General features: G+C 44.3%; 52 non-coding genes across 52 annotated transcripts; 28 read left to right on the forward strand and 24 right to left on the reverse strand.

The window, feature by feature from the left end:
* Positions 1-294: 294 nt before the first annotated feature.
* On the reverse strand, positions 295-368 carry trnai-aau (transfer RNA isoleucine (anticodon AAU)). The gene has a single exon. It is a non-coding gene; the product is annotated as a tRNA-Ile (tRNA).
* A 694-nt stretch (positions 369-1,062) lies between these two features.
* trnai-aau (transfer RNA isoleucine (anticodon AAU)) lies at positions 1,063-1,136 on the reverse strand. Its single transcript has one exon. It is a non-coding gene; the product is annotated as a tRNA-Ile (tRNA).
* Positions 1,137-1,469: 333 nt separating this feature from the next.
* trnaa-agc (transfer RNA alanine (anticodon AGC)) lies at positions 1,470-1,542 on the forward strand. Its single transcript has one exon. It is a non-coding gene; the product is annotated as a tRNA-Ala (tRNA).
* A 288-nt stretch (positions 1,543-1,830) lies between these two features.
* trnai-aau (transfer RNA isoleucine (anticodon AAU)) lies at positions 1,831-1,904 on the reverse strand. Its single transcript has one exon. It is a non-coding gene; the product is annotated as a tRNA-Ile (tRNA).
* A 332-nt stretch (positions 1,905-2,236) lies between these two features.
* trnaa-agc (transfer RNA alanine (anticodon AGC)) lies at positions 2,237-2,309 on the forward strand. Its single transcript has one exon. It is a non-coding gene; the product is annotated as a tRNA-Ala (tRNA).
* A 289-nt stretch (positions 2,310-2,598) lies between these two features.
* Positions 2,599-2,672, reverse strand: trnai-aau (transfer RNA isoleucine (anticodon AAU)). Its single transcript has one exon. It is a non-coding gene; the product is annotated as a tRNA-Ile (tRNA).
* A 694-nt stretch (positions 2,673-3,366) lies between these two features.
* On the reverse strand, positions 3,367-3,440 carry trnai-aau (transfer RNA isoleucine (anticodon AAU)). Its single transcript has one exon. It is a non-coding gene; the product is annotated as a tRNA-Ile (tRNA).
* A 333-nt stretch (positions 3,441-3,773) lies between these two features.
* trnaa-agc (transfer RNA alanine (anticodon AGC)) lies at positions 3,774-3,846 on the forward strand. Its single transcript has one exon. It is a non-coding gene; the product is annotated as a tRNA-Ala (tRNA).
* Positions 3,847-4,134: 288 nt separating this feature from the next.
* On the reverse strand, positions 4,135-4,208 carry trnai-aau (transfer RNA isoleucine (anticodon AAU)). Its single transcript has one exon. It is a non-coding gene; the product is annotated as a tRNA-Ile (tRNA).
* Positions 4,209-4,541: 333 nt separating this feature from the next.
* On the forward strand, positions 4,542-4,614 carry trnaa-agc (transfer RNA alanine (anticodon AGC)). Its single transcript has one exon. It is a non-coding gene; the product is annotated as a tRNA-Ala (tRNA).
* Positions 4,615-5,672: 1,058 nt separating this feature from the next.
* On the reverse strand, positions 5,673-5,746 carry trnai-aau (transfer RNA isoleucine (anticodon AAU)). The gene has a single exon. It is a non-coding gene; the product is annotated as a tRNA-Ile (tRNA).
* A 333-nt stretch (positions 5,747-6,079) lies between these two features.
* On the forward strand, positions 6,080-6,152 carry trnaa-agc (transfer RNA alanine (anticodon AGC)). The gene has a single exon. It is a non-coding gene; the product is annotated as a tRNA-Ala (tRNA).
* A 289-nt stretch (positions 6,153-6,441) lies between these two features.
* On the reverse strand, positions 6,442-6,515 carry trnai-aau (transfer RNA isoleucine (anticodon AAU)). The gene has a single exon. It is a non-coding gene; the product is annotated as a tRNA-Ile (tRNA).
* A 333-nt stretch (positions 6,516-6,848) lies between these two features.
* trnaa-agc (transfer RNA alanine (anticodon AGC)) lies at positions 6,849-6,921 on the forward strand. The gene has a single exon. It is a non-coding gene; the product is annotated as a tRNA-Ala (tRNA).
* A 289-nt stretch (positions 6,922-7,210) lies between these two features.
* Positions 7,211-7,284, reverse strand: trnai-aau (transfer RNA isoleucine (anticodon AAU)). The gene has a single exon. It is a non-coding gene; the product is annotated as a tRNA-Ile (tRNA).
* Positions 7,285-7,617: 333 nt separating this feature from the next.
* Positions 7,618-7,690, forward strand: trnaa-agc (transfer RNA alanine (anticodon AGC)). The gene has a single exon. It is a non-coding gene; the product is annotated as a tRNA-Ala (tRNA).
* A 289-nt stretch (positions 7,691-7,979) lies between these two features.
* On the reverse strand, positions 7,980-8,053 carry trnai-aau (transfer RNA isoleucine (anticodon AAU)). Its single transcript has one exon. It is a non-coding gene; the product is annotated as a tRNA-Ile (tRNA).
* A 333-nt stretch (positions 8,054-8,386) lies between these two features.
* trnaa-agc (transfer RNA alanine (anticodon AGC)) lies at positions 8,387-8,459 on the forward strand. The gene has a single exon. It is a non-coding gene; the product is annotated as a tRNA-Ala (tRNA).
* A 288-nt stretch (positions 8,460-8,747) lies between these two features.
* trnai-aau (transfer RNA isoleucine (anticodon AAU)) lies at positions 8,748-8,821 on the reverse strand. Its single transcript has one exon. It is a non-coding gene; the product is annotated as a tRNA-Ile (tRNA).
* A 333-nt stretch (positions 8,822-9,154) lies between these two features.
* Positions 9,155-9,227, forward strand: trnaa-agc (transfer RNA alanine (anticodon AGC)). Its single transcript has one exon. It is a non-coding gene; the product is annotated as a tRNA-Ala (tRNA).
* Positions 9,228-9,516: 289 nt separating this feature from the next.
* On the reverse strand, positions 9,517-9,590 carry trnai-aau (transfer RNA isoleucine (anticodon AAU)). Its single transcript has one exon. It is a non-coding gene; the product is annotated as a tRNA-Ile (tRNA).
* A 333-nt stretch (positions 9,591-9,923) lies between these two features.
* Positions 9,924-9,996, forward strand: trnaa-agc (transfer RNA alanine (anticodon AGC)). The gene has a single exon. It is a non-coding gene; the product is annotated as a tRNA-Ala (tRNA).
* A 288-nt stretch (positions 9,997-10,284) lies between these two features.
* trnai-aau (transfer RNA isoleucine (anticodon AAU)) lies at positions 10,285-10,358 on the reverse strand. The gene has a single exon. It is a non-coding gene; the product is annotated as a tRNA-Ile (tRNA).
* A 333-nt stretch (positions 10,359-10,691) lies between these two features.
* trnaa-agc (transfer RNA alanine (anticodon AGC)) lies at positions 10,692-10,764 on the forward strand. Its single transcript has one exon. It is a non-coding gene; the product is annotated as a tRNA-Ala (tRNA).
* A 696-nt stretch (positions 10,765-11,460) lies between these two features.
* Positions 11,461-11,533, forward strand: trnaa-agc (transfer RNA alanine (anticodon AGC)). The gene has a single exon. It is a non-coding gene; the product is annotated as a tRNA-Ala (tRNA).
* Positions 11,534-11,822: 289 nt separating this feature from the next.
* On the reverse strand, positions 11,823-11,896 carry trnai-aau (transfer RNA isoleucine (anticodon AAU)). Its single transcript has one exon. It is a non-coding gene; the product is annotated as a tRNA-Ile (tRNA).
* Positions 11,897-12,229: 333 nt separating this feature from the next.
* trnaa-agc (transfer RNA alanine (anticodon AGC)) lies at positions 12,230-12,302 on the forward strand. Its single transcript has one exon. It is a non-coding gene; the product is annotated as a tRNA-Ala (tRNA).
* Positions 12,303-12,590: 288 nt separating this feature from the next.
* On the reverse strand, positions 12,591-12,664 carry trnai-aau (transfer RNA isoleucine (anticodon AAU)). The gene has a single exon. It is a non-coding gene; the product is annotated as a tRNA-Ile (tRNA).
* Positions 12,665-12,997: 333 nt separating this feature from the next.
* On the forward strand, positions 12,998-13,070 carry trnaa-agc (transfer RNA alanine (anticodon AGC)). Its single transcript has one exon. It is a non-coding gene; the product is annotated as a tRNA-Ala (tRNA).
* Positions 13,071-13,766: 696 nt separating this feature from the next.
* trnaa-agc (transfer RNA alanine (anticodon AGC)) lies at positions 13,767-13,839 on the forward strand. Its single transcript has one exon. It is a non-coding gene; the product is annotated as a tRNA-Ala (tRNA).
* Positions 13,840-14,535: 696 nt separating this feature from the next.
* trnaa-agc (transfer RNA alanine (anticodon AGC)) lies at positions 14,536-14,608 on the forward strand. Its single transcript has one exon. It is a non-coding gene; the product is annotated as a tRNA-Ala (tRNA).
* A 696-nt stretch (positions 14,609-15,304) lies between these two features.
* On the forward strand, positions 15,305-15,377 carry trnaa-agc (transfer RNA alanine (anticodon AGC)). Its single transcript has one exon. It is a non-coding gene; the product is annotated as a tRNA-Ala (tRNA).
* A 289-nt stretch (positions 15,378-15,666) lies between these two features.
* On the reverse strand, positions 15,667-15,740 carry trnai-aau (transfer RNA isoleucine (anticodon AAU)). The gene has a single exon. It is a non-coding gene; the product is annotated as a tRNA-Ile (tRNA).
* Positions 15,741-16,842: 1,102 nt separating this feature from the next.
* Positions 16,843-16,915, forward strand: trnaa-agc (transfer RNA alanine (anticodon AGC)). Its single transcript has one exon. It is a non-coding gene; the product is annotated as a tRNA-Ala (tRNA).
* Positions 16,916-17,204: 289 nt separating this feature from the next.
* On the reverse strand, positions 17,205-17,278 carry trnai-aau (transfer RNA isoleucine (anticodon AAU)). Its single transcript has one exon. It is a non-coding gene; the product is annotated as a tRNA-Ile (tRNA).
* A 333-nt stretch (positions 17,279-17,611) lies between these two features.
* Positions 17,612-17,684, forward strand: trnaa-agc (transfer RNA alanine (anticodon AGC)). The gene has a single exon. It is a non-coding gene; the product is annotated as a tRNA-Ala (tRNA).
* Positions 17,685-17,973: 289 nt separating this feature from the next.
* Positions 17,974-18,047, reverse strand: trnai-aau (transfer RNA isoleucine (anticodon AAU)). Its single transcript has one exon. It is a non-coding gene; the product is annotated as a tRNA-Ile (tRNA).
* A 695-nt stretch (positions 18,048-18,742) lies between these two features.
* trnai-aau (transfer RNA isoleucine (anticodon AAU)) lies at positions 18,743-18,816 on the reverse strand. The gene has a single exon. It is a non-coding gene; the product is annotated as a tRNA-Ile (tRNA).
* Positions 18,817-19,511: 695 nt separating this feature from the next.
* On the reverse strand, positions 19,512-19,585 carry trnai-aau (transfer RNA isoleucine (anticodon AAU)). The gene has a single exon. It is a non-coding gene; the product is annotated as a tRNA-Ile (tRNA).
* Positions 19,586-19,918: 333 nt separating this feature from the next.
* On the forward strand, positions 19,919-19,991 carry trnaa-agc (transfer RNA alanine (anticodon AGC)). Its single transcript has one exon. It is a non-coding gene; the product is annotated as a tRNA-Ala (tRNA).
* Positions 19,992-20,280: 289 nt separating this feature from the next.
* trnai-aau (transfer RNA isoleucine (anticodon AAU)) lies at positions 20,281-20,354 on the reverse strand. Its single transcript has one exon. It is a non-coding gene; the product is annotated as a tRNA-Ile (tRNA).
* Positions 20,355-20,687: 333 nt separating this feature from the next.
* trnaa-agc (transfer RNA alanine (anticodon AGC)) lies at positions 20,688-20,760 on the forward strand. Its single transcript has one exon. It is a non-coding gene; the product is annotated as a tRNA-Ala (tRNA).
* A 696-nt stretch (positions 20,761-21,456) lies between these two features.
* Positions 21,457-21,529, forward strand: trnaa-agc (transfer RNA alanine (anticodon AGC)). The gene has a single exon. It is a non-coding gene; the product is annotated as a tRNA-Ala (tRNA).
* A 289-nt stretch (positions 21,530-21,818) lies between these two features.
* On the reverse strand, positions 21,819-21,892 carry trnai-aau (transfer RNA isoleucine (anticodon AAU)). The gene has a single exon. It is a non-coding gene; the product is annotated as a tRNA-Ile (tRNA).
* A 333-nt stretch (positions 21,893-22,225) lies between these two features.
* trnaa-agc (transfer RNA alanine (anticodon AGC)) lies at positions 22,226-22,298 on the forward strand. Its single transcript has one exon. It is a non-coding gene; the product is annotated as a tRNA-Ala (tRNA).
* Positions 22,299-22,994: 696 nt separating this feature from the next.
* trnaa-agc (transfer RNA alanine (anticodon AGC)) lies at positions 22,995-23,067 on the forward strand. The gene has a single exon. It is a non-coding gene; the product is annotated as a tRNA-Ala (tRNA).
* Positions 23,068-23,763: 696 nt separating this feature from the next.
* On the forward strand, positions 23,764-23,836 carry trnaa-agc (transfer RNA alanine (anticodon AGC)). Its single transcript has one exon. It is a non-coding gene; the product is annotated as a tRNA-Ala (tRNA).
* Positions 23,837-24,125: 289 nt separating this feature from the next.
* On the reverse strand, positions 24,126-24,199 carry trnai-aau (transfer RNA isoleucine (anticodon AAU)). The gene has a single exon. It is a non-coding gene; the product is annotated as a tRNA-Ile (tRNA).
* Positions 24,200-24,532: 333 nt separating this feature from the next.
* trnaa-agc (transfer RNA alanine (anticodon AGC)) lies at positions 24,533-24,605 on the forward strand. The gene has a single exon. It is a non-coding gene; the product is annotated as a tRNA-Ala (tRNA).
* A 696-nt stretch (positions 24,606-25,301) lies between these two features.
* On the forward strand, positions 25,302-25,374 carry trnaa-agc (transfer RNA alanine (anticodon AGC)). Its single transcript has one exon. It is a non-coding gene; the product is annotated as a tRNA-Ala (tRNA).
* Positions 25,375-25,663: 289 nt separating this feature from the next.
* On the reverse strand, positions 25,664-25,737 carry trnai-aau (transfer RNA isoleucine (anticodon AAU)). The gene has a single exon. It is a non-coding gene; the product is annotated as a tRNA-Ile (tRNA).
* A 333-nt stretch (positions 25,738-26,070) lies between these two features.
* trnaa-agc (transfer RNA alanine (anticodon AGC)) lies at positions 26,071-26,143 on the forward strand. Its single transcript has one exon. It is a non-coding gene; the product is annotated as a tRNA-Ala (tRNA).
* Positions 26,144-26,473: the final 330 nt, after the last annotated feature.

The raw sequence follows: 26,473 nt of genomic DNA on the forward strand, positions 1-26,473 counted from the left end.
CTCCATTATAGGTATTTCAGTCATGCTCGATAGTGAAAAAGAAAATTGGTGCATGTTTTTTGACCCTGACGCTTCCATAATTCTTTTCACACACTACATGCCAAATCTCTGTTAGAATGTGTCACCTTAAACATGTGATTCGTACTATATGAGTACTCAACAATAAGGGCTCGCACATGTCAAGAGTCCACACCGTCCGACAAGACTTTCTGATCTCCACCATACAAGTTGGAATTTGAGAGACCCAAAATAACACTAATCCGCCTCATATCTGATCCAAAAGACTATCATCAATGGCCCGTATGGGGATCGAACCCATGACCTTGGCGTTATTAGCACCACGCTCTAACCAGCTGAGCTAACCGGCCTAGATGATGGAGGCTTTCTGCAAGTTGTGTGGCTGAGGTAGGCCTGTTCCATGAAAGTATACAAATGGTATGAGGAGGGATGTCTGCGGTAATCGACCAAGCACAGACATTAGTTGACACCTCCAGTTTCCTTCTCTTCTTGGTTGATTGGCGGTCAACGATCAAATTAAATCTACTCAACCTTTGAGCCACTGCTAAAATGCAAGTCCATGCAGCTGTTCACAGTAAAGAAATGTAAAAATCATCAATTGCAGTGTCTGTAGAGCTTTGTACTCTCAGTTTGGACTTGAGCTTTTGTCCAGGATCTGAACAACAAGAGCACTGAGCCTAGTAGGGGAATTAGCTCAAGTGGTAGAGCGCTCGCTTAGCATGCGAGAGGTAGTGGGATCGATGCCCACATTCTACATTATAGGCGTTTCAGTAATGCTCGATAGTAAAAAGAAAATTGGTGCATGATTTTTGACCCTGACTCTTCCATAATTCTTTTCACACACTACATGCCAAATCTCTGTTAGAATGTGTCACCTTAAACATGTGATTCGTACTATATGAGTACTCAACAATAAGGGCTCGCACATGTCAAGAGTCCACACCGTCCGACAAGACTTTCTGATCTCCACCATACAAGTTGGCATTTGAGAGACCCAAAATAACACTAATCCGCCTCATATCTGATCCAAAAGACTATCATCAATGGCCCGTATGGGGATCGAACCCATGACCTTGGCGTTATTAGCACCACGCTCTAACCAGCTGAGCTAACCGGCCTACATGATGGAGACTTTCTGCAAGTTGTGTGGCTGAGGTAGGCCTGTTCCATGAAAGTATACAAATGGTATGAGGAGGGATGTCTGCGGTAATCGACCAAGCACAGACATTAGTTGACACCTCCAGTTTCCTTCTCTTCTTGGTTGATTGGCGGTCAACGATCAAATTAAATCTACTCAACCTTTGAGCCACTGCTAAAATGCAAGTCCATGCAGCTGTTCACAGTAAAGAAATGTAAAAATCATCAATTGCAGTGTCTGTAGAGCTTTGCACTCTCAGTTTGGACTTGAGCTTTTGTCCAGGATCTGAACAACAAGAGCACTGAGCCTCGTAGGGGAATTAGCTCAAGTGGTAGAGCGCTCGCTTAGCATGCGAGAGGTAGTGGGATCGATGCCCACATTCTCCATTATAGGCATTTCAGTCATGCTCGATAGTAAAAAGAAAATTGGTGCATGTTTTTTGACCCTGACTCTTCCATAATTCTTTTCACACACTACATGCCAAATCTCTGTTAGAATGTGTCACCTTAAACATATGATTCGTACTATATGAGTACTCAACAATAAGGGCTCGCACATGTCAAGAGTCCACACCGTCCGACAAGACTTTCTGATCTCCACCATACAAGTTGGCATTTGAGAGACCCAAGATAACACTAATCCGCCTCATATCTGATCCAAAAGACTATCATCAATGGCCCGTATGGGGATCGAACCCATGACCTTGGCGTTATTAGCACCACGCTCTAACCAGCTGAGCTAACCGGCCTACATGATGGAGGCTTTCTGCAAGTTGTGTGGCTGAGGTAGGCCTGTTCCATGAAAGTATACAAATGGTATGAGGAGGGATGTCTGCGGTAATCGACCAAGCACAGACATTAGTTGACACCTCCAGTTTCCTTCTCTTCTTGGTTGATTGGCGGTCAACGATCAAATTAAATCTACTCAACCTTTGAGCCACTGCTAAAATGCAAGTCCATGCAGCTGTTCACAGTAAAGAAATGTAAAAATCATCAATTGCAGTGTCTGTAGAGCTTTGCACTCTCAGTTTGGACTTGAGCTTTTGTCCAGGATCTGAACAACAAGAGCATTAGCCTCGTAGGGGAATTAGCTCAAGTGGTAGAGCGCTCGCTTAGCATGCGAGAGGTAGTGGGATCGATGCCCACATTCTCCATTATAGGTATTTCAGTCATGCTCGATAGTGAAAAAGAAAATTGGTGCATGTTTTTTGACCCTGACGCCTCCATAATTCTTTTCACACACTACATGCCAAATCTCTGTTAGAATGTGTCACCTTAAACATGTGATTCGTACTATATGAGTACTCAACAATAAGGGCTCGCACATGTCAAGAGTCCACACCGTCCGACAAGACTTTCTGATCTCCACCATACAAGTTGGAATTTGAGAGACCCAAAATAACACTAATCCGCCTCATATCTGATCCAAAAGACTATCATCAATGGCCCGTATGGGGATCGAACCCATGACCTTGGCGTTATTAGCACCACGCTCTAATCAGCTGAGCTAACCGGCCTAGATGATGGAGGCTTTCTGCAAGTTGTGTGGCTGAGGTAGGCCTGTTCCATGAAAGTATACAAATGGTATGAGGAGGGATGTCTGCGGTAATCGACCAAGCACAGACATTAGTTGACACCTCCAGTTTCCTTCTCTTCTTGGTTGATTGGCGGTCAACGATCAAATTAAATCTACTCAACCTTTGAGCCACTGCTAAAATGCAAGTCCATGCAGCTGTTCACAGTAAAGAAATGTAAAAATCATCAATTGCAGTGTCTGTAGAGCTTTGTACTCTCAGTTTGGACTTGAGCTTTTGTCCAGGATCTGAACAACAAGAGCACTGAGCCTAGTAGGGGAATTAGCTCAAGTGGTAGAGCGCTCGCTTAGCATGCGAGAGGTAGTGGGATCGATGCCCACATTCTACATTATAGGCATTTCAGTCATGCTCGATAGTAAAAAGAAAATTGGTGCATGATTTTTGACCCTGACTCTTCCATAATTCTTTTCACACACTACATGCCAAATCTCTGTTAGAATGTGTCACCTTAAACATGTGATTCGTACTATATGAGTACTCAACAATAAGGGCTCGCACATGTCAAGAGTCCACACCGTCCGACAAGACTTTCTGATCTCCACCATACAAGTTGGCATTTGAGAGACCCAAAATAACACTAATCCGCCTCATATCTGATCCAAAAGACTATCATCAATGGCCCGTATGGGGATCGAACCCATGACCTTGGCGTTATTAGCACCACGCTCTAACCAGCTGAGCTAACCGGCCTACATGATGGAGACTTTCTGCAAGTTGTGTGGCTGAGGTAGGCCTGTTCCATGAAAGTATACAAATGGTATGAGGAGGGATGTCTGCGGTAATCGACCAAGCACAGACATTAGTTGACACCTCCAGTTTCCTTCTCTTCTTGGTTGATTGGCGGTCAACGATCAAATTAAATCTACTCAACCTTTGAGCCACTGCTAAAATGCAAGTCCATGCAGCTGTTCACAGTAAAGAAATGTAAAAATCATCAATTGCAGTGTCTGTAGAGCTTTGCACTCTCAGTTTGGACTTGAGCTTTTGTCCAGGATCTGAACAACAAGAGCACTGAGCCTCGTAGGGGAATTAGCTCAAGTGGTAGAGCGCTCGCTTAGCATGCGAGAGGTAGTGGGATCGATGCCCACATTCTCCATTATAGGCATTTCAGTCATGCTCGATAGTAAAAAGAAAATTGGTGCATGTTTTTTGACCCTGACTCTTCCATAATTCTTTTCACACACTACATGCCAAATCTCTGTTAGAATGTGTCACCTTAAACATATGATTCGTACTATATGAGTACTCAACAATAAGGGCTCGCACATGTCAAGAGTCCACACCATCCGACAAGACTTTCTGATCTCCACCATACAAGTTGGAATTTGAGAGACCCAAAATAACACTAATCCGCCTCATATCTGATCCAAAAGACGATGATCAATGGCCCGTATGGGGATCGAACCCATGACCTTGGCGTTATTAGCACCACGCTCTAACCAGCTGAGCTAACCGGCCTACATGATGGAGGCTTTCTGCAAGTTGTGTGGCTGAGGTAGGCCTGTTCCATGAAAGTATACAAATGGTATGAGGAGGGATGTCTGTGGTAATCGACCAAGCACAGACATTAGTTGACACCTCGAGTTTCCTTCTCTTCTTGGTTGATTGGCGGTCAACGATCAAATTAAATCTACTCAACCTTTGAGCCACTGCTAAAATGCAAGTCCATGCAGCTGTTCACAGTAAAGAAATGTAAAAATCATCAATTGCAGTGTCTGTAGAGCTTTGCACTCTCAGTTTGGACTTGAGCTTTTGTCCAGGATCTGAACAACAATAGCACTGAGCCTAGTAGGGGAATTAGCTCAAGTGGTAGAGCGCTCGCTTAGCATGCGAGAGGTAGTGGGATCGATGCCCACATTCTCCATTATAGGCATTTCAGTCATGCTCGATAGTGAAAAAGAAAATTGGTGCATGTTTTTTGACCCTGACGCTTCCATAATTCTTTTCACACACTACATGCCAAATCTCTGTTAGAATGTGTCACCTTAAACATGTGATTCGTACTATATGAGTACTCAACAATAAGGGCTCGCACATGTCAAGAGTCCACACCGTCCGACAAGACTTTCTGATCTCCACCATACAAGTTGGCATTTGAGAGACCCAAAATAACACTAATCCGCCTCATATCTGATCCAAAAGACTATCATCAATGGCCCGTATGGGGATAGAACCCATGACCTTGGCGTTATTAGCACCACGCTCTAACCAGCTGAGCTAACCGGCCTACATGATGGAGGCTTTCTGCAAGTTGTGTGGCTGAGGTAGGCCTGTTCCATGAAAGTATACAAATGGTATGAGGAGGGATGTCTGCGGTAATCGACCAAGCACAGACATTAGTTGACACCTCCAGTTTCCTTCTCTTCTTGGTTGATTGGCGGTCAACGATCAAATTAAATCTACTCAACCTTTGAGCCACTGCTAAAATGCAAGTCCATGCAGCTGTTCACAGTAAAGAAATGTAAAAATCATCAATTGCAGTGTCTGTAGAGCTTTGTACTCTCAGTTTGGACTTGAGCTTTTGTCCAGGATCTGAACAACAATAGCACTGAGCCTAGTAGGGGAATTAGCTCAAGTGGTAGAGCGCTCGCTTAGCATGCGAGAGGTAGTGGGATCGATGCCCACATTCTACATTATAGGCATTTCAGTCATGCTCGATAGTGAAAAAGAAAATTGGTGCATGTTTTTTGACCCTGACGCTTCCATAATTCTTTTCACACACTACATGCCAAATCTCTGTTAGAATGTGTCACCTTAAACATGTGATTCGTACTATATGAGTACTCAACAATAAGGGCTCGCACATGTCAAGAGTCCACACCATCCGACAAGACTTTCTGATCTCCACCATACAAGTTGGCATTTGAGAGACCCAAGATAACACTAATCCGCCTCATATCTGATCCAAAAGACGATGATCAATGGCCCGTATGGGGATCGAACCCATGACCTTGGCGTTATTAGCACCACGCCCTAACCAGCTGAGCTAACCGGCCTACATGATGGAGGCTTTCTGCAAGTTGTGTGGCTGAGGTAGGCCTGTTCCATGAAAGTATACAAATGGTATGAGGAGGGATGTCTGTGGTAATCGACCAAGCACAGACATTAGTTGACACCTCGAGTTTCCTTCTCTTCTTGGTTGATTGGCGGTCAACGATCAAATTAAATCTACTCAACCTTTGAGCCACTGCTAAAATGCAAGTCCATGCAGCTGTTCACAGTAAAGAAATGTAAAAATCATCAATTGCAGTGTCTGTAGAGCTTTGCACTCTCAGTTTGGACTTGAGCTTTTGTCCAGGATCTGAACAACAATAGCACTGAGCCTAGTAGGGGAATTAGCTCAAGTGGTAGAGCGCTCGCTTAGCATGCGAGAGGTAGTGGGATCGATGCCCACATTCTCCATTATAGGCATTTCAGTCATGCTCGATAGTGAAAAAGAAAATTGGTGCATGTTTTTTGACCCTGACGCTTCCATAATTCTTTTCACACACTACATGCCAAATCTCTGTTAGAATGTGTCACCTTAAACATGTGATTCGTACTATATGAGTACTCAACAATAAGGGCTCGCACATGTCAAGAGTCCACACCGTCCGACAAGACTTTCTGATCTCCACCATACAAGTTGGAATTTGAGAGACCCAAAATAACACTAATCCGCCTCATATCTGATCCAAAAGACTATCATCAATGGCCCGTATGGGGATCGAACCCATGACCTTGGCGTTATTAGCACCACGCTCTAACCAGCTGAGCTAACCGGCCTACATGATGGAGTCTTTCTGCAAGTTGTGTGGCTGAGGTAGGCCTGTTCCATGAAAGTATACAAATGGTATGAGGAGGGATGTCTGCGGTAATCGACCAAGCACAGACATTAGTTGACACCTCCAGTTTCCTTCTCTTCTTGGTTGATTGGCGGTCAACGATCAAATTAAATCTACTCAACCTTTGAGCCACTGCTAAAATGCAAGTCCATGCAGCTGTTCACAGTAAAGAAATGTAAAAATCATCAATTGCAGTGTCTGTAGAGCTTTGCACTCTCAGTTTGGACTTGAGCTTTTGTCCAGGATCTGAACAACAAGAGCACTGAGCCTCGTAGGGGAATTAGCTCAAGTGGTAGAGCGCTCGCTTAGCATGCGAGAGGTAGTGGGATCGATGCCCACATTCTCCGTTATAGGCATTTCAGTCATGCTCGATAGTGAAAAAGAAAATTGGTGCATGTTTTTTGACCCTGACGCTTCCATAATTCTTTTCACACACTACATGCCAAATCTCTGTTAGAATGTGTCACCTTAAACATGTGATTCGTACTATATGAGTACTCAACAATAAGGGCTCGCACATGTCAAGAGTCCACACCGTCCGACAAGACTTTCTGATCTCCACCATACAAGTTGGCATTTGAGAGACCCAAAATAACACTAATCCGCCTCATATCTGATCCAAAAGACTATCATCAATGGCCCGTATGGGGATCGAACCCATGACCTTGGCGTTATTAGCACCACGCTCTAACCAGCTGAGCTAACCGGCCTACATGATGGAGTCTTTCTGCAAGTTGTGTGGCTGAGGTAGGCCTGTTCCATGAAAGTATACAAATGGTATGAGGAGGGATGTCTGCGGTAATTGACCAAGCACAGACATTAGTTGACACCTCCAGTTTCCTTCTCTTCTTGGTTGATTGGCGGTCAACGATCAAATTAAATCTACTCAACCTTTGAGCCACTGCTAAAATGCAAGTCCATGCAGCTGTTCACAGTAAAGAAATGTAAAAATCATCAATTGCAGTGTCTGTAGAGCTTTGCACTCTCAGTTTGGACTTGAGATTTTGTCCAGGATCTGAACAACAAGAGCACTGAGCCTCGTAGGGGAATTAGCTCAAGTGGTAGAGCGCTCGCTTAGCATGCGAGAGGTAGTGGGATCGATGCCCACATTCTCCATTATAGGCATTTCAGTCATGCTCGATAGTGAAAAAGAAAATTGGTGCATGTTTTTTGACCCTGACGCTTCCATAATTCTTTTCACACACTACATGCCAAATCTCTGTTAGAATGTGTCACCTTAAACATGTGATTCGTACTATATGAGTACTCAACAATAAGGGCTCGCACATGTCAAGAGTCCACACCGTCCGACAAGACTTTCTGATCTCCACCATACAAGTTGGCATTTGAGAGACCCAAAATAACACTAATCCGCCTCATATCTGATCCAAAAGACTATCATCAATGGCCCGTATGGGGATCGAACCCATGACCTTGGCGTTATTAGCACCACGCTCTAACCAGCTGAGCTAACCGGCCTACATGATGGACGCTTTCTGCAAGTTGTGTGGCTGAGGTAGTCCTTTTCCATGAAAGTATACAAATGGTATGAGGAGGGATGTCTGCGGTAATCGACCAAGCACAGACATTAGTTGACACCTCCAGTTTCCTTCTCTTCTTGGTTGATTGGCGGTCAACGATCAAATTAAATCTACTCAACCTTGGAGCCACTGCTAAAATGCAAGTCCATGCAGCTGTTCACAGTAAAGAAATGTAAAAATCATCAATTGCAGTGTCTGTAGAGCTTTGCACTCTCAGTTTGGACTTGAGCTTTTGTCCAGGATCTGAACAACAAGAGCACTGAGCTTCATAGGGGAATTAGCTCAAGTGGTAGAGCGCTCGCTTAGCATGCGAGAGGTAGTGGGATCGATGCCCACATTCTCCATTATAGGCATTTCAGTCATGCTCGATAGTAAAAAGAAAATTGGTGCATGTTTTTTGACCCTGACGCTTCCATAATTCTTTTCACACACTACATGCCAAATCTCTGTTAGAATGTGTCACCTTAAACATGTGATTCGTACTATATGAGTACTCAACAATAAGGGCTCGCACATGTCAAGAGTCCACACCGTCCGACAAGACTTTCTGATCTCCACCATACAAGTTGGCATTTGAGAGACCCAAAATAACACTAATCCGCCTCATATCTGATCCAAAAGACTATCATCAATGGCCCGTATGGGGATCGAACCCATGACCTTGGCGTTATTAGCACCACGCTCTAACCAGCTGAGCTAACCGGCCTACATGATGGAGTCTTTCTGCAAGTTGTGTGGCTGAGGTAGGCCTGTTCCATGAAAGTATACAAATGGTATGAGGAGGGATGTCTGCGGTAATCGACCAAGCACAGACATTAGTTGACACCTCCAGTTTCCTTCTCTTCTTGGTTGATTGGCGGTCAACGATCAAATTAAATCTACTCAACCTTTGAGCCACTGCTAAAATGCAAGTCCATGCAGCTGTTCACAGTAAAGAAATGTAAAAATCATCAATTGCAGTGTCTGTAGAGCTTTGCACTCTCAGTTTGGACTTGAGCTTTTGTCCAGGATCTGAACAACAAGAGCACTGAGCCTAGTAGGGGAATTAGCTCAAGTGGTAGAGCGCTCGCTTAGCATGCGAGAGGTAGTGGGATCGATGCCCACATTCTCCATTATAGGCATTTCAGTCATGCTCGATAGTGAAAAAGAAAATTGGTGCATGTTTTTTGACCCTGACGCTTCCATAATTCTTTTCACACACTACATGCCAAATCTCTGTTAGAATGTGTCACCTTAAACATGTGATTCGTACTATATGAGTACTCAACAATAAGGGCTCGCACATGTCAAGAGTCCACACCGTCCGACAAGACTTTCTGATCTCCACCATACAAGTTGGCATTTGAGAGACCCAAAATAACACTAATCCGCCTCATATCTGATCCAAAAGACTATCATCAATGGCCCGTATGGGGATCGAACCCATGACCTTGGCGTTATTAGCACCACGCTCTAACCAGCTGAGCTAACCGGCCTACATGATGGAGTCTTTCTGCAAGTTGTGTGGCTGAGGTAGGCCTGTTCCATGAAAGTATACAAATGGTATGAGGAGGGATGTCTGCGGTAATCGACCAAGCACAGACATTAGTTGACACCTCCAGTTTCCTTCTCTTCTTGGTTGATTGGCGGTCAACGATCAAATTAAATCTACTCAACCTTGGAGCCACTGCTAAAATGCAAGTCCATGCAGCTGTTCACAGTAAAGAAATGTAAAAATCATCAATTGCAGTGTCTGTAGAGCTTTGCACTCTCAGTTTGGACTTGAGCTTTTGTCCAGGATCTGAACAACAAGAGCACTGAGCCTCATAGGGGAATTAGCTCAAGTGGTAGAGCGCTCGCTTAGCATGCGAGAGGTAGTGGGATCGATGCCCACATTCTCCATTATAGGCATTTCAGTCATGCTCGATAGTAAAAAGAAAATTGGTGCATGTTTTTTGACCCTGACGCTTCCATAATTCTTTTCACACACTACATGCCAAATCTCTGTTAGAATGTGTCACCTTAAACATGTGATTCGTACTATATGAGTACTCAACAATAAGGGCTCGCACATGTCAAGAGTCCACACCGTCCGACAAGACTTTCTGATCTCCACCATACAAGTTGGCATTTGAGAGACCCAAAATAACACTAATCCGCCTCATATCTGATCCAAAAGACTATCATCAATGGCCCGTATGGGGATCGAACCCATGACCTTGGCGTTATTAGCACCACGCTCTAACCAGCTGAGCTAACCGGCCTACATGATGGAGTCTTTCTGCAAGTTGTGTGGCTGAGGTAGGCCTGTTCCATGAAAGTATACAAATGGTATGAGGAGGGATGTCTGCGGTAATCGACCAAGCACAGACATTAGTTGACACCTCCAGTTTCCTTCTCTTCTTGGTTGATTGGCGGTCAACGATCAAATTAAATCTACTCAACCTTTGAGCCACTGCTAAAATGCAAGTCCATGCAGCTGTTCACAGTAAAGAAATGTAAAAATCATCAATTGCAGTGTCTGTAGAGCTTTGCACTCTCAGTTTGGACTTGAGCTTTTGTCCAGGATCTGAACAACAAGAGCACTGAGCCTAGTAGGGGAATTAGCTCAAGTGGTAGAGCGCTCGCTTAGCATGCGAGAGGTAGTGGGATCGATGCCCACATTCTCCATTATAGGCATTTCAGTCATGCTCGATAGTGAAAAAGAAAATTGGTGCATGTTTTTTGACCCTGACGCTTCCATAATTCTTTTCACACACTACATGCCAAATCTCTGTTAGAATGTGTCACCTTAAACATGTGATTCGTACTATATGAGTACTCAACAATAAGGGCTCGCACATGTCAAGAGTCCACACCGTCCGACAAGACTTTCTGATCTCCACCATACAAGTTGGCATTTGAGAGACCCAAAATAACACTAATCCGCCTCATATCTGATCCAAAAGACAATCATCAATGGCCCGTATGGGGATCGAACCCATGACCTTGGCGTTATTAGGACCACGCTCTAACCAGCTGAGCTAACCGGCCTACATGATGGAGTCTTTCTGCAAGTTGTGTGGCTGAGGTAGGCCTGTTCCATGAAAGTATACAAATGGTATGAGGAGGGATGTCTGCGGTAATCGACCAAGCACAGACATTAGTTGACACCTCCAGTTTCCTTCTCTTCTTGGTTGATTGGCGGTCAACGATCAAATTAAATCTACTCAACCTTTGAGCCACTGCTAAAATGCAAGTCCATGCAGCTGTTCACAGTAAAGAAATGTAAAAATCATCAATTGCAGTGTCTGTAGAGCTTTGCACTCTCAGTTTGGACTTGAGCTTTTGTCCAGGATCTGAACAACAAGAGCACTGAGCCTAGTAGGGGAATTAGCTCAAGTGGTAGAGCGCTCGCTTAGCATGCGAGAGGTAGTGGGATCGATGCCCACATTCTCCATTATAGGCATTTCAGTCATGCTCGATAGTGAAAAAGAAAATTGGTGCATGTTTTTTGACCCTGACGCTTCCATAATTCTTTTCACACACTACATGCCAAATCTCTGTTAGAATGTGTCACCTTAAACATGTGATTCGTACTATATGAGTACTCAACAATAAGGGCTCGCACATGTCAAGAGTCCACACCGTCCGACAAGACTTTCTGATCTCCACCATACAAGTTGGCATTTGAGAGACCCAAAATAACACTAATCCGCCTCATATCTGATCCAAAAGACTATCATCAATGGCCCGTATGGGGATCGAACCCATGACCTTGGCGTTATTAGCACCACGCTCTAACCAGCTGAGCTAACCGGCCTACATGATGGAGTCTTTCTGCAAGTTGTGTGGCTGAGGTAGGCCTGTTCCATGAAAGTATACAAATGGTATGAGGAGGGATGTCTGCGGTAATCGACCAAGCACAGACATTAGTTGACACCTCCAGTTTCCTTCTCTTCTTGGTTGATTGGCGGTCAACGATCAAATTAAATCTACTCAACCTTGGAGCCACTGCTAAAATGCAAGTCCATGCAGCTGTTCACAGTAAAGAAATGTAAAAATCATCAATTGCAGTGTCTGTAGAGCTTTGCACTCTCAGTTTGGACTTGAGCTTTTGTCCAGGATCTGAACAACAAGAGCACTGAGCCTCATAGGGGAATTAGCTCAAGTGGTAGAGCGCTCGCTTAGCATGCGAGAGGTAGTGGGATCGATGCCCACATTCTCCATTATAGGCATTTCAGTCATGCTCGATAGTAAAAAGAAAATTGGTGCATGTTTTTTGACCCTGACGCTTCCATAATTCTTTTCACACACTACATGCCAAATCTCTGTTAGAATGTGTCACCTTAAACATGTGATTCGTACTATATGAGTACTCAACAATAAGGGCTCGCACATGTCAAGAGTCCACACCGTCCGACAAGACTTTCTGATCTCCACCATACAAGTTGGCATTTGAGAGACCCAAAATAACACTAATCCGCCTCATATCTGATCCAAAAGACTATCATCAATGGCCCGTATGGGGATCGAACCCATGACCTTGGCGTTATTAGCACCACGCTCTAACCAGCTGAGCTAACCGGCCTACATGATGGAGTCTTTCTGCAAGTTGTGTGGCTGAGGTAGGCCTGTTCCATGAAAGTATACAAATGGTATGAGGAGGGATGTCTGCGGTAATCGACCAAGCACAGACATTAGTTGACACCTCCAGTTTCCTTCTCTTCTTGGTTGATTGGCGGTCAACGATCAAATTAAATCTACTCAACCTTTGAGCCACTGCTAAAATGCAAGTCCATGCAGCTGTTCACAGTAAAGAAATGTAAAAATCATCAATTGCAGTGTCTGTAGAGCTTTGCACTCTCAGTTTGGACTTGAGCTTTTGTCCAGGATCTGAACAACAAGAGCACTGAGCCTAGTAGGGGAATTAGCTCAAGTGGTAGAGCGCTCGCTTAGCATGCGAGAGGTAGTGGGATCGATGCCCACATTCTCCATTATAGGCATTTCAGTCATGCTCGATAGTGAAAAAGAAAATTGGTGCATGTTTTTTGACCCTGACGCTTCCATAATTCTTTTCACACACTACATGCCAAATCTCTGTTAGAATGTGTCACCTTAAACATGTGATTCGTACTATATGAGTACTCAACAATAAGGGCTCGCACATGTCAAGAGTCCACACCGTCCGACAAGACTTTCTGATCTCCACCATACAAGTTGGCATTTGAGAGACCCAAAATAACACTAATCCGCCTCATATCTGATCCAAAAGACAATCATCAATGGCCCGTATGGGGATCGAACCCATGACCTTGGCGTTATTAGGACCACGCTCTAACCAGCTGAGCTAACCGGCCTACATGATGGAGTCTTTCTGCAAGTTGTGTGGCTGAGGTAGGCCTGTTCCATGAAAGTATACAAATGGTATGAGGAGGGATGTCTGCGGTAATCGACCAAGCACAGACATTAGTTGACACCTCCAGTTTCCTTCTCTTCTTGGTTGATTGGCGGTCAACGATCAAATTAAATCTACTCAACCTTTGAGCCACTGCTAAAATGCAAGTCCATGCAGCTGTTCACAGTAAAGAAATGTAAAAATCATCAATTGCAGTGTCTGTAGAGCTTTGCACTCTCAGTTTGGACTTGAGCTTTTGTCCAGGATCTGAACAACAAGAGCACTGAGCCTAGTAGGGGAATTAGCTCAAGTGGTAGAGCGCTCGCTTAGCATGCGAGAGGTAGTGGGATCGATGCCCACATTCTCCATTATAGGCATTTCAGTCATGCTCGATAGTGAAAAAGAAAATTGGTGCATGTTTTTTGACCCTGACGCTTCCATAATTCTTTTCACACACTACATGCCAAATCTCTGTTAGAATGTGTCACCTTAAACATGTGATTCGTACTATATGAGTACTCAACAATAAGGGCTCGCACATGTCAAGAGTCCACACCGTCCGACAAGACTTTCTGATCTCCACCATACATGTTGGCATTTGAGAGACCCAAAATAACACTAATCCGCCTCATATCTGATCCAAAAGACTATCATCAATGGCCCGTATGGGGATCGAACCCATGACCTTGGCGTTATTAGGACCACGCTCTAACCAGCTGAGCTAACCGGCCTACATGATGGAGTCTTTCTGCAAGTTGTGTGGCTGAGGTAGGCCTGTTCCATGAAAGTATACAAATGGTATGAGGAGGGATGTCTGCGGTAATCGACCAAGCACAGACATTAGTTGACACCTCCAGTTTCCTTCTCTTCTTGGTTGATTGGCGGTCAACGATCAAATTAAATCTACTCAACCTTTGAGCCACTGCTAAAATGCAAGTCCATGCAGCTGTTCACAGTAAAGAAATGTAAAAATCATCAATTGCAGTGTCTGTAGAGCTTTGCACTCTCAGTTTGGACTTGAGCTTTTGTCCAGGATCTGAACAACAAGAGCACTGAGCCTAGTAGGGGAATTAGCTCAAGTGGTAGAGCGCTCGCTTAGCATGCGAGAGGTAGTGGGATCGATGCCCACATTCTCCATTATAGGCATTTCAGTCATGCTCGATAGTGAAAAAGAAAATTGGTGCATGTTTTTTGACCCTGACGCTTCCATAATTCTTTTCACACACTACATGCCAAATCTCTGTTAGAATGTGTCACCTTAAACATGTGATTCGTACTATATGAGTACTCAACAATAAGGGCTCGCACATGTCAAGAGTCCACACCGTCCGACAAGACTTTCTGATCTCCACCATACAAGTTGGCATTTGAGAGACCCAAAATAACACTAATCCGCCTCATATCTGATCCAAAAGACAATCATCAATGGCCCGTATGGGGATCGAACCCATGACCTTGGCGTTATTAGGACCACGCTCTAACCAGCTGAGCTAACCGGCCTACATGATGGAGTCTTTCTGCAAGTTGTGTGGCTGAGGTAGGCCTGTTCCATGAAAGTATACAAATGGTATGAGGAGGGATGTCTGCGGTAATCGACCAAGCACAGACATTAGTTGACACCTCCAGTTTCCTTCTCTTCTTGGTTGATTGGCGGTCAACGATCAAATTAAATCTACTCAACCTTTGAGCCACTGCTAAAATGCAAGTCCATGCAGCTGTTCACAGTAAAGAAATGTAAAAATCATCAATTGCAGTGTCTGTAGAGCTTTGCACTCTCAGTTTGGACTTGAGCTTTTGTCCAGGATCTGAACAACAAGAGCACTGAGCCTAGTAGGGGAATTAGCTCAAGTGGTAGAGCGCTCGCTTAGCATGCGAGAGGTAGTGGGATCGATGCCCACATTCTCCATTATAGGCATTTCAGTCATGCTCGATAGTGAAAAAGAAAATTGGTGCATGTTTTTTGACCCTGACGCTTCCATAATTCTTTTCACACACTACATGCCAAATCTCTGTTAGAATGTGTCACCTTAAACATGTGATTCGTACTATATGAGTACTCAACAATAAGGGCTCGCACATGTCAAGAGTCCACACCGTCCGACAAGACTTTCTGATCTCCACCATACAAGTTGGAATTTGAGAGACCCAAAATAACACTAATCCGCCTCATATCTGATCCAAAAGACTATCATCAATGGCCCGTATGGGGATCGAACCCATGACCTTGGCGTTATTAGCACCACGCTCTAACCAGCTGAGCTAACCGGCCTACATAATGGAGGCTTTCTGCAAGTTGTGTGGCTGAGGTAGGCCTGTTCCATGAAAGTATACAAATGGTATGAGGAGGGATGTCTGCGGTAATCGACCAAGCACAGACATTAGTTGACACCTCCAGTTTCCTTCTCTTCTTGGTTGATTGGCGGTCAACGATCAAATTAAATCTACTCAACCTTTGAGCCACTGCTAAAATGCAAGTCCATGCAGCTGTTCACAGTAAAGAAATGTAAAAATCATCAATTGCAGTGTCTGTAGAGCTTTGCACTCTCAGTTTGGACTTGAGCTTTTGTCCAGGATCTGAACAACAAGAGCACTGAGCCTACTAGGCGAATTAGCTCAAGTGGTAGAGCGCTCGCTTAGCATGCGAGAGGTAGTCGGATCGATGCCCACATTCTCCATTATAGGCATTTCAGTCATGCTCGATAGTGAAAAAGAAAATTGGTGCATGTTTTTTGACCCTGACGCTTCCATAATTCTTTTCACACACTACATGCCAAATCTCTGTTAGAATGTGTCACCTTAAACATGTGATTCGTACTATATGAGTACTCAACAATAAGGGCTCGCACATGTCAAGAGTCCACACCGTCCGACAAGACTTTCTGATCTCCACCATACAAGTTGGCATTTGAGAGACCCAAAATAACACTAATCCGCCTCATATCTGATCCAAAAGACAATCATCAATGGCCCGTATGGGGATCGAACCCATGACCTTGGCGTTATTAGCACCACACTGTAACCAGCTGAGCTAACCGGCCTACATGATGGAGTCTTTCTGCAAGTTGTGTGGCTGAGGTAGGCCTGTTCCATGAAAGTATACAAATGGTATGAGGAGGGATGTCTGCGGTAATCGACCAAGCACAGACATTAGTTGACACCTCCAGTTTCCTTCTCTTCTTGGTTGATTGGCGGTCAACGATCAAATTAAATCTACTCAACCTTTGAGCCACTGCTAAAATGCAAGTCCATGCAGCTGTTCACAGTAAAGAAATGTAAAAATCATCAATTGCAGTGTCTGTAGAGCTTTGCACTCTCAGTTTGGACTTGAGCTTTTGTCCAGGATCTGAACAACAAGAGCACTGAGCCTAGTAGGGGAATTAGCTCAAGTGGTAGAGCGCTCGCTTAGCATGCGAGAGGTAGTGGGATCGATGCCCACATTCTCCATTATAGGCATTTCAGTCATGCTCGATAGTGAAAAAGAAAATTGGTGCATGTTTTTTGACCCTGACGCTTCCATAATTCTTTTCACACACTACATGCCAAATCTCTGTTAGAATGTGTCACCTTAAACATGTGATTCGTACTATATGAGTACTCAACAATAAGGGCTTGCACATGTCAAGAGTCCACACCGTCCGACAAGACTTTCTGATCTCCACCATACAAGTTGGCATTTGAGAGACCCAAAATAACACTAATACGCCTCATATCTGATCCAAAAGACTATCATCAATGGCCCGTATGGGGATCGAACCCATGACCTTGGCGTTATTAGCACAACGCTCTAACCAGCTGAGCTAACCGGCCTACATGATGGATGCTTTCTGCAAGTTGTGTGGCTGAGGTAGGCCTTTTCCATGAAAGTATACAAATGGTATGAGGAGGGATGTCTGCGGTAATCGACCAAGCACAGACATTAGTTGACACCTCCAGTTCCCTTCTCTTCTTGGTTGATTGGTGGTCAACGATCAAATTAAATCTACTCAACCTTTGAGCCACTGCTAAAATGCAAGTCCATGCAGCTGTTCACAGTAAAGAAATGTAAAAATCATCAATTGCAGTGTCTGTAGAGCTTTGCACTCTCAGTTTGGACTTGAGCTTTTGTCCAGGATCTGAACAACAAGAGAACTGAGCCTACTAGGGGAATTAGCTCAAGTGGTAGAGCGCTCGCTTAGCATGCGAGAGGTAGTGGGATCGATGCCCACATTCTCCATTATAGGCATTTCAGTCATGCTCGATAGTGAAAAAGAAAATTGGTGCATGTTTTTTGACCCTGACGCTTCCATAATTCTTTTCACACACTACATGCCAAATCTCTGTTAGAATGTGTCACCTTAAACATGTGATTCGTACTATATGAGTACTCAACAATAAGGGCTCGCACATGTCAAGAGTCCACACCGTCCGACAAGACTTTCTGATCTCCACCATACAAGTTGGCATTTGAGAGACCCAAAATAACACTAATCCGCCTCATATCTGATCCAAAAGACTATTATCAATGGCCCGTATGGGGATCAAACCCATGACCTTGGCGTTATTAGCACCACGCTCTAACCAGCTGAGCTAACCGGCCTACATGATGGAGGCTTTCTGCAAGTTGTGTGGCTGAGGTAGGCCTGTTCCATGAAAGTATACAAATGGTATGAGGAGGGATGTTTGCGGTAATCGACCAAGCACAGACATTAGTTGACACCTCCAGTTTCCTTCTCTTCTTGGTTGATTGGCGGTCAACGATCAAATTAAATCTACTCAACCTTTGAGCCACTGCTAAAATGCAAGTCCATGCAGCTGTTCACAGTAAAGAAATGTAAAAATCATCAATTGCAGTGTCTGTAGAGCTTTGCACTCTCAGTTTGGACTTGAGCTTTTGTCGAGGATCTGAACAACAAGAACACTGAGCCTTGTAGGGGAATTAGCTCAAGTGGTAGAGCGCTTGCTTAGCATGCGAGAGGTAGTGGGATCGATGCCCACATTCTCCATTATAGGCATTTCAGTCATGCTCGATAGTGAAAAAGAAAATTGGTGCATGTTTTTTGACCCTGACGCTTCCATAATTCTTTTCACACACTACATGCCAAATCTCTGTTAGAATGTGTCACCTTAAACATGTGATTCGTACTATATGAGTACTCAACAATAAGGGCTCACACATGTCAAGAGTCCACACCGTCCGACAAGACTTTCTGATCTCAACCATACAAGTTGGCATTTGAGAGACCCAAAATAACACTAATCCGCCTCATATCTGATCCAAAAGACTATCATCAATGGCCCGTATGGGGATCGAACCCATGACCTTGGCGTTATTAGCACCACGCTCTAACCAGCTGAGCTAACCGGCCTACATGAGGGAGGCTTTCTGCAAGTTGTGTGGCTGAGGTAGGCCTGTTCCATGAAAGTATACAAATGGTATGAGGAGGGATGTCTGCGGTAATCGACCAAGCACAGACATTAGTTGACACCTCCAGTTTCCTTCTCTTCTTGGTTGATTGGCGGTCAATGATCAAATTAAATCTACTCAACCTTTGAGCCACTGCTAAAATGCAAGTCCATGCAGCTGTTCACAGTAAAGAAATGTAAAAATCATCAATTGCAGTGTCTGTAGAGCTTTGCACTCTCAGTTTGGACTTGAGCTTTTGTCCAGGATCTGAACAACAAGAGAACTGAGCCTACTAGGGGAATTAGCTCAAGTGGTAGAGCGCTCGCTTAGCATGCGAGAGGTAGTGGGATTGATGCCCACATTCTCCATTATAGGCATTTCAGTCATGCTCGATAGTGAAAAAGAAAATTGGTGCATGTTTTTTGACCCTGACGCTTCCATAATTCTTTTCACACACTACATGCCAAATCTCTGTTAGAATGTGTCACCTTAAACATGTGATTCGTACTATATGAGTACTCAACAATAAGGGCTCGCACATGTCAAGAGTCCACACCGTCCGACAAGACTTTCTGATCTCCACCATACAAGTTGGCATTTGAGAGACCCAAAATAACACTAATCCGCCTCATATCTGATCCAAAAGACTATCATCAATGGCCCGTATGGGGATCAAACCCATGACCTTGGCGTTATTAGCACCACGCTCTAACCAGCTGAGCTAACCGGCCTACATGATGGAGGCTTTCTGCAAGTTGTGTGGCTGAGGTAGGCCTGTTCCATGAAAGTATACAAATGGTATGAGGAGGGATGTTTGCGGTAATCGACCAAGCACAGACATTAGTTGACACCTCCAGTTTCCTTCTCTTCTTGGTTGATTGGCGGTCAACGATCAAATTAAATCTACTCAACCTTTGAGCCACTGCTAAAATGCAAGTCCATGCAGCTGTTCACAGTAAAGAAATGTAAAAATCATCAATTGCAGTGTCTGTAGAGCTTTGCACTCTCAGTTTGGACTTGAGCTTTTGTCCAGGATCTGAACAACAAGAACACTGAGCCTCGTAGGGGAATTAGCTCAAGTGGTAGAGCGCTCGCTTAGCATGCGAGAGGTAGTGGGATCGATGCCCACATTCTCCATTATAGGCATTTCAGTCATGCTCGATAGTGAAAAAGAAAATTGGTGCATGTTTTTTGACCCTGAAGCTTCCATAATTCTTTTCACACACTACATGCCAAATCTCTGTTAGAATGTGTCACCTTAAACATGTGATTCGTACTATATGAGTACTCAACAATAAGGGCTCACACATGTCAAGAGTCCACACCGTCCGACAAGACTTTCTGATCTCAACCATACAAGTTGGCATTTGAGAGACCCAAAATAACACTAATCCGCCTCATATCTGATCCAAAAGACTATCATCAATGGCCCGTATGGGGATCGAACCCATGACCTTGGCGTTATTAGCACCACGCTCTAACCAGCTGAGCTAACCGGCCTACATGAGGGAGGCTTTCTGCAAGTTGTGTGGCTGAGGTAGGCCTGTTCCATGAAAGTATACAAATGGTATGAGGAGGGATGTCTGCGGTAATCGACCAAGCACAGACATTAGTTGACACCTCCAGTTTCCTTCTCTTCTTGGTTGATTGGCGGTCAATGATCAAATTAAATCTACTCAACCTTTGAGCCACTGCTAAAATGCAAGTCCATGCAGCTGTTCACAGTAAAGAAATGTAAAAATCATCAATTGCAGTGTCTGTAGAGCTTTGCACTCTCAGTTTGGACTTGAGCTTTTGTCCAGGATCTGAACAACAAGAGCACTGAGCCTAGTAGGGGAATTAGCTCAAGTGGTAGAGCGCTCGCTTAGCATGCGAGAGGTAGTGGGATCGATGCCCACATTCTCCATTATAGGCATTTCAGTCATGCTCGATAGTGAAAAAGAAAATTGGTGCATGTTTTTTGACCCTGACGCTTCCATAATTCTTTTCACACACTACATGCCAAATCTCTGTTAGAATGTGTCACCTTAAACATGTGATTCGTACTATATGAGTACTCAACAATAAGGGCTCGCACATGTCAAGAGTCCACACCGTCCGACAAGACTTTCTGATCTCCACCATACAAGTTGGAATTTGAGAGACCCAAAATAACACTAATCCGCCTCATATCTGATCCAAAAGACTATCATCAATGGCCCGTATGGGGATCGAACCCATGACCTTGGCATTATTACCACCACGCTCTAACCAGCTGAGCTAACCGGCCTACATGATGGATGCTTTCTGCAAGTTGTGTGGCTGAGGTAGGCCTTTTCCATGAAAGTATACAAATGGTATGAGGAGGGATGTCTGCGTTAATCGACCAAGCACAGACATTAGTTGACACCTCCAGTTCCCTTCTCTTCTTGGTTGATTGGCGGTCAACGATCAAATTAAATCTACTCAACCTTTGAGCCACTGCTAAAATGCAAGTCCATGCAGCTGTTCACAGTAAAGAAATGTAAAAATCATCAATTGCAGTGTCTGTAGAGCTTTGCACTCTCAGTTTGGACTTGAGCTTTTGTCCAGGATCTGAACAACAAGAGCACTGAGCCTACTAGGGGAATTAGCTCAAGTGGTAGAGCGCTCGCTTAGCATGTGAGAGGTAGTGGGATCGATACCCACATTCTCCATTATAGGCATTTCAGTCATGCTCGATAGTGAAAAAGAAAATTGGTGCATGTTTTTTTACCCTGACGCTTCCATAATTCTTTTCACACACTACATGCCAAATCTCTGTTAGAATGTGTCACCTTAAACATGTGATTCGTACTATATGAGTACTCAACAATAAGGGCTCGCACATGTCAAGAGTCCACACCGTCCGACAAGACTTTCTGATCTCCACCATACAAGTTGGAATTTGAGAGACCCAAAATAACACTAATCCGCCTCATATCTGATCCAAAAGACTATCATCAATGGCCCGTATGGGGATCGAACCCATGACCTTGGCGTTATTAGCACCACGCTCTAACCAGCTGAGCTAACCGGCCTACATGATGGAGGCTTTCTGCAAGTTGTGTGGCTGAGGTAGGCCTGTTCCATGAAAGTATACAAATGGTATGAGGAGGGATGTCTGCGGTAATCGACCAAGCACAGACATTAGTTGACACCTCCAGTTTCCTTCTCTTCTTGGTTGATTGGCGGTCAACGATCAAATTAAATCTACTCAACCTTTGAGCCACTGCTAAAATGCAAGTCCATGCAGCTGTTCACAGTAAAGAAATGTAAAAATCATCAATTGCAGTGTCTGTAGAGCTTTGCACTCTCAGTTTGGACTTGAGCTTTTGTCCAGGATCTGAACAACAAGAGCACTGAGCTTCCTAGGGGAATTAGCTCAAGTGGTAGAGCGCTCGCTTAGCATGCGAGAGGTAGTGGGATCGATGCCCACATTCTCCATTATAGGCATTTCAGTCATGCTCGATAGTGAAAAAGAAAATTGGTGCATGTTTTTTGACCCTGACGCTTCCATAATTCTTTTCACACACTACATGCCAAATCTCTGTTAGAATGTGTCACCTTAAACATGTGATTCGTACTATATGAGTACTCAACAATAAGGGCTCGCACATGTCAAGAGTCCACACCGTCCGACAAGACTTTCTGATCTCCACCATACAAGTTGGCATTTGAGAGACCCAAAATAACACTAATCCGCCTCATATCTGATCCAAAAGACTATCATCAATGGCCCGTATGGGGATCGAACCTATGACCTTGGCGTTATTAGCACCACGCTCTAACCAGCTGAGCTAACCGGCCTACATGATGGAGTCTTTCTGCAAGTTGTGTGGCTGAGGTAGGCCTGTTCCATGAAAGTATACAAATGGTATGAGGAGGGATGTCTGCGGTAATCGACCAAGCACAGACATTAGTTGACACCTCCAGTTTCCTTCTCTTCTTGGTTGATTGGCGGTCAACGATCAAATTAAATCTACTCAACCTTTGAGCCACTGCTAAAATGCAAGTCCATGCAGCTGTTCACAGTAAAGAAATGTAAAAATCATCAATTGCAGTGTCTGTAGAGCTTTGCACTCTCAGTTTGGACTTGAGCTTTTGTCCAGGATCTGAACAACAAGAGCACTGAGCCTACAAGGGGAATTAGCTCAAGTGGTAGAGCGCTCGCTTAGCATGCGAGAGGTAGTGGGATCGATGCCCACATTCTCCATTATAGGCATTTCAGTCATGCTCGATAGTGAAAAAGAAAATTGGTGCATGTTTTTTGACCCTGACACTTCCATAATTCTTTTCACACACTACATGCCAAATCTCTGTTAGAATGTGTCACCTTAAACATGTGATTCGTACTATATGAGTACTCAACAATAAGGGCTCGCACATGTCAAGAGTCCACACCGTCCGACAAGACTTTCTGATCTCCACCATACAAGTTGGCATTTGAGAGACCCAAAATAACACTAATCCGCCTCATATCTGATCCAAAAGACTATCATCAATGGCCCGTATGGGGATCGAACCTATGACCTTGGCGTTATTAGCACCACGCTCTAACCAGCTGAGCTAACCGGCCTACATGATGGAGTCTTTCTGCAAGTTGTGTGGCTGAGGTAGGCCTGTTCCATGAAAGTATACAAATGGTATGAGGAGGGATGTCTGCGGTAATCGACCAAGCACAGACATTAGTTGACACCTCCAGTTTCCTTCTCTTCTTGGTTGATTGGCGGTCAACGATCAAATTAAATCTACTCAACCTTTGAGCCACTGCTAAAATGCAAGTCCATGCAGCTGTTCACAGTAAAGAAATGTAAAAATCATCAATTGCAGTGTCTGTAGAGCTTTGCACTCTCAGTTTGGACTTGAGCTTTTGTCCAGGATCTGAACAACAAGAGCACTGAGCCTACAAGGGGAATTAGCTCAAGTGGTAGAGCGCTCGCTTAGCATGCGAGAGGTAGTGGGATCGATGCCCACATTCTCCATTATAGGCATTTCAGTCATGCTCGATAGTGAAAAAGAAAATTGGTGCATGTTTTTTGACCCTGACACTTCCATAATTCTTTTCACACACTACATGCCAAATCTCTGTTAGAATGTGTCACCTTAAACATGTGATTCGTACTATATGAGTACTCAACAATAAGGGCTTGCACATGTCAAGAGTCCACACCGTCCGACAAGACTTTCTGATCTCCACCATACAAGTTGGCATTTGAGAGACCCAAAATAACACTAATCCGCCTCATATCTGATCCAAAAGACTATCATCAATGGCCCGTATGGGGATCGAACCCATGACCTTGGCGTTATTAGCACCACGCTCTAACCAGCTGAGCTAACCGGCCTACATGATGGAGGCTTTCTGCAAGTTGTGTGGCTGAGGTAGGCCTGTTCCATGAAAGTATACAAATGGTATGAGGAGGGATGTCTGCGGTAATCGACCAAGCACAGACATTAGTTGACACCTCCAGTTTCCTTCTCTTCTTGGTTGATTGGCGGTCAACGATCAAATTAAATCTACTCAACCTTTGAGCCACTGCTAAAATGCAAGTCCATGCAGCTGTTCACAGTAAAGAAATGTAAAAATCATCAATTGCAGTGTCTGTAGAGCTTTGCACTCTCAGTTTGGACTTGAGCTTTTGTCCAGGATCTGAACAACAAGAGCACTGAGCCTACAAGGGGAATTAGCTCAAGTGGTAGAGCGCTCGCTTAGCATGCGAGAGGTAGTGGGATCGATGCCCACATTCTCCATTATAGGCATTTCAGTCATGCTCGATAGTGAAAAAGAAAATTGGTGCATGTTTTTTGACCCTGACGCTTCCATAATTCTTTTCACACACTACATGCCAAATCTCTGTTAGAATGTGTCACCTTAAACATGTGATTCGTACTATATGAGTACTCAACAATAAGGGCTTGCACATGTCAAGAGTCCACACCGTCCGACAAGACTTTCTGATCTCCACCATACAAGTTGGCATTTGAGAGACCCAAAATAACACTAATCCGCCTCATATCTGATCCAAAAGACTATCATCAATGGCCCGTATGGGGATCGAACCCATGACCTTGGCATTATTAGCACCACTCTCTAACCAGCTGAGCTAACCGGCCTACATGATGGAGGCTTTCTGCAAGTTGTGTGGCTGAGGTAGGCCTGTTCCATGAAAGTATACAAATGGTATGAGGAGGGATGTCTGCGGTAATCGACCAAGCACAGACATTAGTTGACACCTCCAGTTTCCTTCTCTTCTTGGTTGATTGGCGGTCAACGATCAAATTAAATCTACTCAACCTTTGAGCCACTGCTCAAATGCAAGTCCATGCAGCTGTTCACAGTAAAGAAATGTAAAAATCATCAATTGCAGTGTCTGTAGAGCTTTGCACTCTCAGTTTGGACTTGAGCTTTTGTCCAGGATCTGAACAACAAGAGCACTGAGCCTACAAGGGGAATTAGCTCAAGTGGTAGAGCGCTCGCTTAGCATGCGAGAGGTAGTGGGATCGATGCCCACATTCTCCATTATAGGCATTTCAGTCATGCTCGATAGTGAAAAAGAAAATTGGTGCATGTTTTTTGACCCTGACGCTTCCATAATTCTTTTCACACACTACATGCCAAATCTCTGTTAGAATGTGTCACCTTAAACATGTGATTCGTACTATATGAGTACTCAACAATAAGGGCTTGCACATGTCAAAAGTCCACACCGTCCGACAAGACTTTCTGATCTCCACCATACAAGTTGGCATTTGAGAGACCCAAAATAACACTAATCCGCCTCATATCTGATCCAAAAGACTATCATCAAAGGCCCGTATGGGGATCGAACCCATGACCTTGGCGTTATTAGCACCACGCTCTAACCAGCTGAGCTAACCGGCCTACATGATGGAGTCTTTCTGCAAGTTGTGTGGCTGAGGTAGGCCTGTTCCATGAAAGTATACAAATGGTATGAGGAGGGATGTCTGCGGTAATCGACCAAGCACAGACATTAGTTGACACCTCCAGTTTCCTTCTCTTCTTGGTTGATTGGCGGTCAACGATCAAATTAAATCTACTCAACCTTTGAGCCACTGCTAAAATGCAAGTCCATGCAGCTGTTCACAGTAAAGAAATGTAAAAATCATCAATTGCAGTGTCTGTAGAGCTTTGCACTCTCAGTTTGGACTTGAGCTTTTGTCCAGGATCTGAACAACAAGAGCACTGAGCCTACAAGGGGAATTAGCTCAAGTGGTAGAGCGCTCGCTTAGCATGCGAGAGGTAGTGGGATCGATGCCCACATTCTCCATTATAGGCATTTCAGTCATGCTCGATAGTGAAAAAGAAAATTGGTGCATGTTTTTTGACCCTGACGCTTCCATAATTCTTTTCACACACTACATGCCAAATCTCTGTTAGAATGTGTCACCTTAAACATGTGATTCGTACTATATGAGTACTCAACAATAAGGGCTTGCACATGTCAAGAGTCCACACCGTCCGACAAGACTTTCTGATCTCCACCATACAAGTTGGCATTTGAGAGACCCAAAATAACACTAATCCGCCTCATATCTGATCCAAAAGACTATCATCAATGGCCCGTATGGGGATCGAACCCATGACCTTGGCATTATTA

Source organism: Brachyhypopomus gauderio, chromosome 1, assembly GCF_052324685.1.
Source record: "Brachyhypopomus gauderio isolate BG-103 chromosome 1, BGAUD_0.2, whole genome shotgun sequence".
NCBI classification, from domain to species: Eukaryota; Metazoa; Chordata; class Actinopteri; order Gymnotiformes; family Hypopomidae; genus Brachyhypopomus; species Brachyhypopomus gauderio.